Source organism: Rhinatrema bivittatum, chromosome 2 (genome assembly GCF_901001135.1).
Source record: "Rhinatrema bivittatum chromosome 2, aRhiBiv1.1, whole genome shotgun sequence".
NCBI classification, from domain to species: Eukaryota; Metazoa; Chordata; class Amphibia; order Gymnophiona; family Rhinatrematidae; genus Rhinatrema; species Rhinatrema bivittatum.
This window is the reverse complement of record NC_042616.1, coordinates 501,998,432-502,012,160: the sequence shown is the minus strand read 5'-3', so window position 1 is coordinate 502,012,160 and position 13,729 is coordinate 501,998,432.

Here is a 13,729-nt window from a genome sequence, read left to right as displayed (position 1 = left end):
ATTTCCAGAAGAGAGGCCAGAATACAGCATTTACGCACCTAAGCTGCGCGCTAAGAAGGAAGTGAAAGCTGCCATAAGAAGATGGAGTTTAAGTCATATGGGCTGCGGGGACACTGGAAGAGGAGGAGAAAATCGCACCAGGGAAATAGGAACACCTCTGGAAAACACCAGAATGAGAGTGACTAGCTCTCCCACAGCAATGCAAGCTGACGGAAAGACGAATGGAAGGAAACAACTAGGGACTTTCGAGCTTCACCAAGAGTCAGAAGGGCTTAAGCAAAATCAGATAAAATAAAGAATATTTTTAATAATAAATAAAATACTTTTTAAAGGTAAATAGAAAGAGAAAGAGTTGGTTTTGGTAACAGTACTATCAACCATAAACCCTACAACATATAGTACATACCAGAGCATCACCAGAACCTGGGTACCACCATGGCAACAGAAGAGGAAAGTGAAGCCATATCCAGGGAACCATAGAGATGGCTTCCCTAGTTACGAGTGATAGGTACAGTGCAAGCACTCAAAACTTGGTCAAAGCACAAAGACCCAGTTTAAAATGAAAAAATGAACAGAAGCCATTAATGACATCAATAATTCATCCACATCAACAATATTAAAAATAAATTAAAAAGGAAGCAAACATCATTAAAGCGATTAACTATAGCGCCTGTACTATTTGCTTCAAAGACATCATCAAGAGCAGTGATAACTCCATGATAGAAAGCAAGATACAGTTAGGAGTTGGCTTCCAGTAAGTGAAGAGGTGCTGCCGCTGTTCTCATTTTGAGGCCTACCAAGTATAGGGAAGCCAAAATTTTAAATGAACAGCTGTGGTATGAGTGATGAATGAATGGCATGAATGAGTATATTAATTTCTAGTATAAATAAGGTAAGGATTGGAGTAATTTTTAAAGTATAAGCATTTGTTGCACAGCAAACTAGAGCAGCATTAAACAATAGCATGGCAAATATTATCAAGCTCTAACTTGACTTGATAATAAGGATAGTGAAAGAAAGAAAGAAAGACTGAATGAGAGTTTAAGCTGATCCTTTACATAAGTCATAGGATTGATCAATTATTATTTGTTTTTTATAACTAGCATCAATACAGTAACAATTAGACATCATGGACACATATCTAGCGTACTCTACAGATCTTGAATGCAGAAGATACAGAACGGTAAAGGGAGATAGACTTTGTTTTTTTATTTACTTAAAGTATAGAGTATTAGGAAAGAAGAGAGTAGAGAAAAAGAAAAGCCACAAAAGAGAGAAGACGTAAGAGAAAGATACAGATAAATGTATACACAAATAAAGCAAACATATATAGCCAAGCCTAAGCTCAGTGGGAAATAAGAAAAGACTGATAAGAAAAGGTAAGAAACAAAAGGAAACACAAAACAGAAAGCATAACATACCTCTGTTGATGTTCCCCAGCAGTATAGATCTTCACCATTACTGGAAGAGATACAACACAAAGAATCGATTCATAAAAACAGAGAATTGTGGATTTATATTTAGTATAGTTGAAAGTACAGTAATTCTAAAGTAATACATATCTGATAGTTTGTTGTGCAATGTTGATCATAGTCTTATTCCTCTGATTGATGATATAATTTCTATAAAAGAATAATAAGAAAAAGAACAGTGATTATAAGTAGATATACAGTTTTATTTTCATATAGAATATTAATGATATAATAAATGTTTGTTATAAATAAAAGAAAATTACTCTTTGCTTAAAGATAATTGGCGTCAATAGTGCATCTTAAGATGATCTCAGCCTCACACATAACAGGAAAAGACAATGTGAGAGTGGACTTTCTCAGCAGGGAAAGTCTAGGCCCAGGAGAATGGGTATTGTCAGATGAGGCATTTCAGCTGATAGTAGATTGCTGGGCCTTCCATTTCTAGACCTGTTGGTGACTTCTTGCAATGCAAAGGTTCCTCAATTCTTCAGTCACAGGAGAGGTCCGAAGTAATTGGGCATCGATGCTCTTGTGCAGGCACAGCTGGAAAACAAGTTGATGTATGCCTTTCCTCCATGGCCCATGCTGGGCAGACTGATTCAGAAGGTCAAATGTCAGCAAGGGCTGGTACTGCTGGTGCTCCAGATTGGCCCAGGAGACCATGGTACATGGATCTGTGAAGACTCCTGGTAGACTCCCCTCTTCGTCTTCTGACGCATAGGAATCTATTGCAGCAGGGACCTGTCCTTCACGAAGATCTGACTCGGTTTTGTTTTACGATATGGCCCTTGAGAGGGCTCGATTGTTAAAGTAGTAATTGCCACCTTGCTAACAACAGGAAAGTTGTCCACTTGTTAGCATATGTGCGGGTTTGGCGTGTGATTGAGGCTTGGTGCAAAGATCGAGGAGTGCTTCCTCGTTCAGTAAAGGTCCCACTCATTTTGGAAGTTTTGCAGGATGGATTGAATAAAGATTTGGCCCTTAATTCTTTGAAGGTACAGGTAGCAGCTCTTGCTTGTTTCAGGGGTTGGGTGAATGGTGAATACTTATCAGCTCATGCAGATGTGGCCCATTTCTTGAGAGGAGTGAAACATCTTTGTCCTCTCTCGCGGTTGCCAGTACCTTTCTGGAGTCTTAATCTGGTGTTTGATTTCTTGGTGGACCCTACGTTTCAACCACTGCATAGTCTTTCCTTGTGGTTACTGACCTTGCAAATGGTGTTTCTGGTGGCAATATGTTCTGTGCATCAGTTTTCCAAGCTGCAGGCCTTGTCTTGCTGGGAGCAGTTGTTTCGAGTGACTCCAGGGGTGATACAGCTGCATACTATTTCTTCCTTCTTGCCTAATGTGGTTTCAGATTTTCACTTGAATCAGTCCATTTCCTTGCCGTCTCTGGATAAGGAAAGAGATGCAGAGGAATATCATCTGTTACACCCCTTGAATGTCAAGAGTCATGTCATGAGTAATCTGGAGGTTTCTAAACCATTCCGGAAGACGGATCGCCTGTTTTGTCCTTCATGGTGAAGGTAAAGATGGCGAGTCAGCTTCATGGGCTACAATAGTTCATTGGATTGAGAAGGTAATCATGGCTACGTATTAGCCGCTGAAAAACTATTGCCTAGTCAGGTTAGGGCTCAGGCAATGTCATGGGCATAGGTTAGATTGTTGTCTCTTGATGACATTTGCCGAGTTACGACATGGTCCTCCTTACATACCTTTTCCAGGTATTATTATCTGGATGTGCAGGCCCGTGAGGACGCAGCCTTTGCATGGGCGATTTTGAATGTGCTGTGGGCAGCCTCCCACCCTATTAGGGAGTAGCTTGGGTACATCCCACTGGTCTTAAGTCCATCTGTCTACATGCTAGGAAAGGAGAAATTACTACTTACCTGATAATTTCATTTTCCTTAGCGTAGACAGATGGACTCAGCTTCCTACCCTTGGCATCCAAATGGTTCTGTTAATGATCCTCCTGTGTGGCTATGTGTTGTAGGGGATTACTGGTAAGTGTTCATCCAGTAGGGATGTGAATCGTTTTTCAACGATTAAAATTATCGTCCGATAATGTTTATATCGTCTTAAATCGTTATAGAACACGATACAATAGAAATTCTAACGATTTATCGTTAAAAATCGTTAAATCGTGTTAGTGCGCACTAACTCGAGTTAGTGCGCACTAACTCCCCGTTAGTGCGCACTAACTCGATTTAGTGCGCACTAACTGAAATGATACAAATAAACACTTTCCAGGTCACTGAAGGTCAGTTAGGAATGAATATGTGTTCCTATTGGCTGGCTGCCCTCTTATCTATTGATGTTACCAAGGTTACCACTGAGGTGATGGTTGGGGGGATGGGAAATGGAACTGGAAACTAACGAACACCAACAGAAAATGAAACAAAGTGTTCACACTTCCCAGGTCAGTAAAGGTCACTTAGGAATGAATATGTATGTATGTATTCCTATTGGCTGGCTGTGCTCTTATCTATTGATGTTACCAATATGGTTGGGGGGATGTGAAATGGAAACAGTTGGAAGCTTGACAAAAAAAGTAATGTAATGATCAGCACTCACGTGACTAGAACTTGTTTGTTTATTATTTTTGTTAGCAGGCACCTGAAATGCTAGTGCATGTTGAATTTGCCAATCACTGTGCATTTTAGAAAGGTGGTCCTGGCTGGAACTGTACACAGTTCAAATATATGTAATTGATTGTTGGTAAGTGTATTTTTTAAGTAGCCACACTGGCACCAGTATGTTTACTTTTCCTCCTACTTAACTCACTAGCTCAGCTTTGTAAGAAGGGCTTCTCTGCTTGTGTGTTGTTTTTGTTTGGTGTGAGGAGAGCAGAAACATCAGATCTTTATTCAATCTACTACAGTCATCTCTTACAGTGCCCTATCCCTATTAATACCAGGAGTGTTGTGATCTTCCTGCACACAGTGCCCTAACCCTGATACCAGTCTGAGACAGCTCCCTTGCTGCATTACTAGTGAGAGGCTGGCTTCACAGACAGGGGGGAGCTGCCTGACCCTCACTCCTGACTTCCCCCATGTCCCAGCTAGTGAATGGTGTGTGGGTGAGGGGGGGGGGGGGGATGGTGAAGTCTGAGACAGCTCCCTCCCTGCATTACTAGTGAGAGGCTGGCTTCACAGACAGGGGGGAGCTGCCTGACCCTCACTCCTGACTTCCCCCATGTCCCAGCTAGTGAATGGTGTGTGGGTGAGGGGGGGGGGGGAGGATGGTGAAGTCTGAGACAGCTCCCTCCCTGCATTACTAGTGAGAGGCTGGCTTCACAGACAGGGGGGAGCTGCCTGACCCTCACTCCTGACTTCCCCCATGTCCCAGCTAGTGAATGGTGTGTGGGTGAGGGGGGGGGGAGGATGGTGAAGTCTGAGACAGCTCCCTCCCTGCATTACTAGTGAGAGGCTGGCTTCACAGACAGGGGGGAGCTGCCTGACCCTCACTCCTGACTTCCCCCATGTCCCAGCTAGTGAATGGTGTGTGGGTAAGGGGGGGGGGGAGGATGGTGAAGTCTGAGACAGCTCCCTCCCTGCATTACTAGTGAGAGGCTGGCTTCACAGACAGGGGGGAGCTGCCTGACCCTCACTCCTCCGGGGTATTGTGATCTTCCTGCACACAGTGCCCTATCCCTGATACCAGGGGTGTTGTGATCTTCCTGCATGCAGTGCCCTATCCCTATTAATACCAGGAGTGTTGTGATCTTCCTGCATGCAGTGCCCTATCCCTATTAATACCAGGAGTGTTGTGATCTTCCTGCATGCAGTGCCCTATCCCTGATACCGGGATGTGTGCAAGAAGATCACAACACCCCCGGTATCAGGAATAGGGCACTGTGTGCAGGAAGATCACAACACCCCCAGTATCAGGAATAGGGCACTGTGTGCAAAAAGGTCACAACACCCCTGGTATTAGGGATAGGGCACTGTGTGCAGGAAGATCACAACACTCCTGGTATTAATAGGGATAGGGCACTGTGTGCAGGAAGATCACAATACCCCTGGTATCAGGGTTAGGGCACAAGTTCTAGTCACATTGACTGATCACATTACTTGTTTTGTCAAGCTACCAACTGTTTCCATTTCCCATCCCCCATATACTGTCAGTAGGAAACTTGGTAACATGAATAAATAAGAGGGCAGCCAATAGGAATACATATTCATTCCTAAACTGACCTTAACTGACCTGAAAAGTATCAAATTGTATCATTTTCAGTTAGTGCGCACTAACTCCCAGTTAGTGCGCACTAACTCCCGTTAGTGCGCACTAACTCGAGTTAGTGCGCACTAATCGGAAAAAACGATTTTTAACGATTTTTTAACTAAAAAATCGTGCCTAAGACGATTTTCTTGCCCTGCCACACGATTTCTATCGTTAAGACGATATGGAAAACGATTCACATCCCTATCATCCAGTCCCTAGATTGGGATACATACATTCATTGCCTGTGTTCATTGTTTCCTGTTGGTTGAGTACAATAATGGTTGTCTGTTTTTAATCAAGTTTTTTGCTAGTCTGTTAATAGCTTTTGAAGAGAATACTGGCAGGCTGATGTCACTGTAGGAATATATATACTGTGATGGCAGTTTGCTCCATCTCCATCTGCTGGCAGTGGTGCATATCCCACTGGTCCTGAGTCAATCTGTCTACACTAAGGAAAACAAAATTATCCGGTAAGTAGTAATTTCTCCCGTCTAGCCAAATTAGACACAAATGTGCCAGACCAATCAAACTGGACAATCTCACAAAAGAAATTATGGGCTCAGAGAAACAGATTAATCTTTGAGCAAGGCTTATGGTTCAGAAAATAAGACTATAGAGATCAGATAGAAAGAAAACAGTTCATATTATGCCAACATGTTTAACTAAGGAAGCCTTCGAAGTAAACATACCCATGCAGGTCATTACACAGAGAACACCACATTAAAAACAAGGAGGCTGTATTATTGGCCAGACATGTACTACTAACGGATGTTTTCACTAAATTTACACTAGCAGTTCCTTCAAAAGATAAGACCTCATTAACCAAAGGTATTCCTATACCAGTGGATAGTACATTATGGTGGCCCCTCACAAATACATCCAGACCAACGATATAATTTTGAATCATCAATAATGAAAGAAAAGTCATTTACATGGAAATACCAAAAGTAGAACAACACCATACCATCCCAAAGGAAAACCTCACTGCAAAAGGTTTAATAGAACCATGCATAATATGTTGAGAACATTAGAAAGGGAGAAGAAAAGGAAATGGGCTGAATATTTACCAGAAATGGTTTTAGCATACAACAATCATGAGAATGGCTCAGCAGGAAATACCCCGTTCTACCCAATGTCTAGAAGGGATGCCAAACTCCCAAGAGATTTTCAAACAGACACAGAAACAAGAGATGACAAGATAATGAAACAGTGGATTGAGCAGCATAGACTAAAGATGTAAAGATGAGAGATAGTGAGAACAGAAGCCACAAATAAATTCAAGATTAGAAGAAAACATTTTGATAAAAAATGTAAAGAGATATTAATTCATCTAGGAGACTGGATGTTGTTAAGGAATATGAAATATACAGGGAGAAGGAAAATACAAGACATTTAGGAAAGTAACCCATATGAGGTAGTCCAGATCCTCCAGGCAACACATATAAAATCAAAGGAAAAATGGGGAAACAAAGGTAATACAAAGACATTTTTTGAAACTATATAAACTTCCAGAAAAAGAAACCAACTAGAGTCAATAGAGTAACAGAAATGAACCAACAGATAGGAAAAAGACTAACAAAACTTAAGAAAGGAGAAATGAAGTAGAAGCAGTCTGGGTTCCTATGGGAGAGACAGAAGATGAAAATAGAAATACAAACAGAAAACATAACATATCTCTATTGAAGTTCACCAGCAATATGGATCTTTGCCAGAACTCAAAGAGAGATAACACAAAGAATCAATTCATAGAACTGAGGACTTATATTTAGTATAGATGAAAGTAGAGTAATTCTAAAGTAATACATATCTGATAGTTTGTCATGTGATTTTGATAGTAGTCTTAATCCTCTGATTATTTAATGAGATAATTTCTGTAAAAGAACAATAAGAAAAAGAAAAGTGACTATAAGTAAGATATATAGTTTATTTTTCATATAGAATGTTAATAATATTAAATCATTGTTATAAATAGAAAATTACTCTTTGCTCAAAGAAAATTTGAGTCAATAGTGATATTATATAAAGCAATAATTCTTTATTAAACTGCATGCTTGTGATGCATAACAAGCCTGCCTGATCTAACAACTACAACTCATTCTAACATCCATTCTGGGCACTACACAAGTCTTCAACCTCACAGGCTACAGTTTACAAAAGGTAAGAAATAGGTCTAGGGAAGTCAGTTATTTGTTTAAACTTTTGGTTGACACCTGGGATTTGAAGTCAGCCTTTGATATACAGATGTTGATTAAGAGGGAGAGAGGGTTTGTTATGAGATGGATTTATTACTAAGCACTCATTCTCACTGAAGTGAAATCTGAGATATATCATTTGCTTAAATACTTTACAGCTGTAAAGATTAATTAAAATTTTCCCTGAAAGGAAACAAATCATAAATAAGGGGAGAAACATCTGTGAAAGGGATCACAGATTTTAGATGCCAAATTCCTTAATACTGAAACCTGTGTAGTAAGTTACAGTGTGAATTTGAGAATAATTCTGAATCTAAGAATAATCCTTGATAACAAGAAGGAGAATACACAGTTTGTATGGAAAAGAGATAGAAGTTTGACTGTGCTTACCTTTCTGTGACAGTACAGTGAGAACAAATCCAGTTTACAGAGCTGGCAAAAGATTTCTGTTACTAGTGGAGCATTCAAAAGGAACATTTACAAACCCCAGATGATCCTCATATATTCATCAATTGCAGTAGTTAAGACAGAGTGAGTGAATGAGTGTGCCTGAATTGTGAGTAGATTTGAAAGTTGTGTGAGTGGAAGAGTTTTGGGGTTTTTTTCTCTCATATTAATTCCCAAATTTCCTCTGTGCTCTAGTGGAAGTAAGGACATTTAATTATTAATTTTTATTTTACACAAAATTTGCTAGCCAAGTTCCAACAAGCCTTCATGGACATACATTTAGGGAACTTTTGTCTAGCACATCTTTGAAAGATAAGCAAGGATATAAGACTTGCCATACTGTGTAAGACTGAAGGGCCATCAAGCCCAGTATCCTATTTCCAACAGTGGCCAATCCAGGTCACAAATACCTGGCAGGATCCCAAGGGGCAAATAGAGTCCTAGCTGCTTAATACCAAGAATAGCAGTGGATTTCAGCAACTCTACTTTAATAATGGTTAAGGGTTAATGTACTTTTCCTCCAGGAACTTGTCCAAACATTTTTTTAAATGCAGCTATACTAATAGATTTCACCACATCCTCTGGCAACAATTTCAGAGCTTAATTATGCATGGAGTAAAAATATAATTTCTCTTATTAGTTTTAAATGAATTATCTAGTAACTTCATTGTGTGTCCCCTCGTGTTTGTAGTTCTCAAAAGAGTAAACAACTGATTAACTGATTCCCCTCATTGTTATATAGATCTCTATCCCAAGCTACAGATAAAGGGACCAAGAATTTCAAAAGCATAGGAGAGGTGCACAACAGCACCCCAGATTGGCAAGAAGACCTCAAAATGTAAGAGCTGAAGTATGTCAGGAAGGTACAGAGGAAGAAAGAAGTTAAGAACCTCAAGGTGTAAAATCTGTACATGGCAGCAAGGCCAAGTGGCACAAGGATCCAAAGGTGTAGGATGAGAGGCAAAAGCATTAAGGCAGAGTGGCATGGAAGATGCAGTCATTTCGTTGGAGGATACAGACAACCGTAGAGGGAGATGCCTCTTGCTGTAGAAGTATGGCTGCACCTGGCTGATCCACCAGTCCAGTAGGATATATGTGTGTCATGGAGTAAGCCACATACATCATAGGTAGGTAGGTACTCAAGTGTGCAGTACAGTGGAAATCAGATATGGCTCATGAAGCGGTGCAGCAAGTGTGCAAAAGAATGGATGGCTGTGGGAAGAGCAAGAGATGTCAAGAAGGTGAGTACCATAGATGAAGAATGGTATTAAAATCCTGTGGAGTGTTTCAGCAAGTTTGCAAAGCAAAGTATGGATAGGGCACAACAAAAAGTGGGCAAGTACTATAGGAGATGGGAATTTGGCAAGAACCTTGAACTCAGCTAGAGTAGTAGAATGGCTTGGAATGGCAGTTGTAGCAGTGGTTAGTGTTGCGTTGGAGGTGGATTCTTGGGCTGAGGCGGAGTTGGCACAACCCGTAGGCAAGGGCCCACGGGTCCCCACCATCAGCAGGTGGAGTGGGCTGAAGCTAGAGGCCACAGGAGCTTCACCTATACCAGCCTACGGTCCCCTCGGGTTGAGCCTTTGGGTGCCGGGGCCGGCAGGACTTAGGCGGGCCTCGAGATAGAACAATGCTAGTAGGTAGTTCAGCCCAGAGACAACAGCCAGCAGATGGCGTAGCTCTATCCAGGACGGTTTGCAGAAAGGAAACCCAACCACCGAGGAACAGACTGAGGGTGCTACATGTCCCAAGGAAAGAGTCCAAAGAGTCACTGAAGAACTTGACCTGAGGCTGGCAATTAAAGGAAGCTGTAGCAGGCAACGTGGAACTCGGAACATATCAGAGTCTATAGCAAGGTCGTACGAGGCGTTGGTCTGGGCGCGGAGAAGGCAGGCGTAGTCAGACTTAGCAATGGTTAAGGCATGGAGAAGGCAAGCGTAGTTAGGCGAAGCAATGGTGAAGTCAAGGAGAAGGCAAGCATAGTCAGGCAGGAGAAGGTCAAGCTTGTAGAGAGGCAACGTAGTCAGGCAGGCAGAGGTCAAGCTTGGAGAGAGGCAACGTGGTCAGGCAGGCAGAGGTCAGGCTTGGAGAAGGCAGCTTAGTCAAAGCGAAGCAGAAGTCGGCACCAGAAGTCAGTCCATACGAGGAGACACACGAACTGGGAACCGAAGACACTGGAACAGGAACAAACACACAACAAGGCAACGAGCGCTTGGAACCTAGGACAGGTAAACCAACGAGACCTGTTACAAAGGCAAAGTCTTCAGAGAAAAACAGGGAATTTATACTGAGCAGGACATGACTTTGACATCTGGGGTCTGAGGCCTGGTTCCCGCCGCGGGCCCTTTAAAGGTCTCAGCGGGACAGTCACGCGCCTAGAGGGAGGCGCCGTGCTGCTATCTTGGCTGATGGAAGCGTCCCGGCTGGAGGGGCCCGGGACGCGATGCAAGGCCCGAGGTGCAGGCGAGGGCATCCTGGCCGGAGGGCCCGGGACGAGGTGCATAGTCAGAGGCACTGACGGAGGTCCATGGTCGGAGCCGGCGGCCTAACGCCACCAAGGAAGCAGAACTGGGTCCCGCAGGCTGCGCAGCAAGAGGGCCACACCATGGGGTTGCTGCGGGCGGTGAGTGTAACAGTTAGTACATCTTAAGAACTGGAATGGTAGGAGCAGAGCAACGCAGCAAGAAGGGTATTCACAACACCCCAAAGGCATTTGCCAATTCTTGCACATGCACAGAGCAGCAGAGTGAGCGAACACAGTAATGTGGCAAGAATGGCTTGGAGCAGTAGCAGCAGAAGTGGTATCGGTTAATAATTTTAAATAATTTGAATGGTAGGAGTAAAGAAATGCAGCAAGAAGAGTAGCTATAACACCCCCAAAGCTGTGGTGGTATCAGTATCAGGTCCTTTGCAAGCAGAAAATGTAGCATTCTTAGGGACTGCAAAGTCTATTTATTTATTTATTTATTTAAAAGCTTTTATATACCGGTATTTGTAAGTACATCATTTCGCTTTACAAGGAACTTAATGCAATACATGGAACAAGGTGCATAGTAACTTGGAGGCAGAGATGTCAAAGGAAAATGATAAATATGAGGGGATACAGTATAGAGATATTAGGGGATGTAACATTAGGCAATAACAATATATAATATAAGAACAATGATCAATTACATTAATGCAAATTTCGACGAGCCAGGGATGGCATAGCATGAGTTGATTAGGAGGGGGTGGGGTTAAAGACTTTTCTGGTCGAGAGAGGGGGGGGGTTAAAAAACTTAGGGGTAGATTTTAAAAGAAGCGCGATCAGCCTACTTTTGCTTGCGCATCAGACTCAAGCAAAAGTACGCTGGATTTTAGTAGATACGCGCGGAGCCGCGCGTATCCACTAAAATCCCTGGATCGGCGCGCGCAAGGCTATTGATTTTGTATAGCCGGCGCGCGCCGAGCCGCGCTGCCTAACCCGTTCCCTCCGAGGCCGCTCCGAAATCGGAGCGGCCTCGGAGGGAACTTTCCTTTGCCCTCCCCTCACCTTCCCCTCCCTTCCCCTACCTAACCCACCCGCCCGGCCCTGTCTAAACCCCCCCCTTACCTTTGTCGGGGGATTTACGCCTCCCGGAGGGAGACGTAAATCCCCGCGCACCAGCGGGCCTCCTGCGCGCCGGGCCGCGACCTGGGGGCGGGTACGGAGGGCGCGGCCACGCCCCCGGGCCGTAGCCACGCCCTGTACCCGCCCCCAAAACGCTGCCGACACGCCCCCGCAACGCCGCACGCTCCGGCCCCGCCCCCCCGACACGCCCCCTCCGAGAACCCCGGGACGTACGCGAGTCCCGGGGCTCTGCGCGCGCCGGGAGGCCTATGTAAAATAGGCTTCCCGGCGCGCAGGGCCCTGCTCGCGTAAATCCGCCCGGTTTTGGGCGGATTTACGCGAGCAGGGCTCTGAAAATCCGCCCCTTAGGATGTAAGGGGGGATTCTACGAAGGGGGAGCAAGGTATCTAAAAGGCTAGGAGGGGTTGGGCAGGGAGAGATGAGAATGGTAGAACCCTATTCAGGGTATGCCTGTTTGAAGCGCCAGGTCTTTAGTTTTCTTTTTAATTTCTGGGTGCATGTTTCTAAGCAGAGGTCAGGAGGCATGGAGTTCCAGAGGGCAGGTCCTGCAATTGATAGAGCTCGTTCTTTCGTGGAAATGAGCCATGTGGTCTTAAGGGAGTGTGTGTGTAGAGTACCTTTGTAGCTGATCTAGTGGTGTGGAGGTGGAGGGAATCATCAAGCCAGTGTATATTATAGTTGCGTAGAGTTTTGTGTATAATAGACAGAGTCTTATAGAGGATTCAGAAAGGTATTGGAAGCCAGTGGTTCCTTAAGGACGGGGGTAATATGGTCTGTTTTGCGGGTGTTGGTTAGAATTCTAGCCAAGGTGTTTTGAAGCATTTGGAGTGGTTTGATGGTTGAGGTGGGAAGGCCTAGAAGTAGTGAGTTGCAGTAGTCAATTTTGGAAAAAATTGTGGCCTGCAGGACTGTGCAGAAGTCATAGGAATGGAGGAGTGGTTTCAGTTTTTTGAGGACATGGAGTTTGAAGAAGCACTCTTTTATGGTTGCATTAATTAATTTTTTCAAGTTTAGTTGGTTGTCAATGGTGACGCCAAGGTCTCGTACATTTTGCGGGAAGGAGATAGCAGCGGGGAGGGGTTACTGTCGGGGGAGGGCACTATGTTGTGGTGTGCAGAGATGAGGAGCTCGGTTTTTGATGTGTTTAAGGCAAGGTGGAGGTTTGTGAGGAGGGTGTTAATAGCATTAAGGCAGTTTTCCCAGGTCTTGAGGGACTTGGATATGGATTCTTGGATTGGGATGAGGATTTGGACATCGTCCACGTAAATAAAGCGAGTGAGGCCAAGATCAGAGAGAAGTTGGCAGAGGGGCAGCAGGTATAAGTTGAAGAGGGTGGATGATAGAGAAGATCCTTGGGGAATGCCTTGAGTTAGTTGGATGGGTGTGGATTCTGCATTTCCAATTTTGACTTTGTAGGATCTGTTTTCGAGATAAGATTTAAACCAAAGCAGGGCTGTTCCAGTGATGCTGATTTCTATAAAATGGTTAATTAGGATGTTGTGGCTTATGGTATCAAAAGCAGAGGAGATGTCCAACAGGGCGAGAATGTATGAGTGTCCATGGTCTAGTCCTTTGAGAAGGGTGTCTATGAGGGAGATTAAAAGGGTTTCTGTACTGAAGAACTTACGGAAGCCAAATTGAGAAGAGAATAGAATCTTGTGATTTTCTAAGTGGTCTGATAGTTGGGAGTTGACAACCTTTTCCTTGATTTTAGCTAGGAAGGGAAATTATTGGAAATTATTAAGGATCCTGTTTTGATATGGTTGGAGCAATGCATGCTGAAGC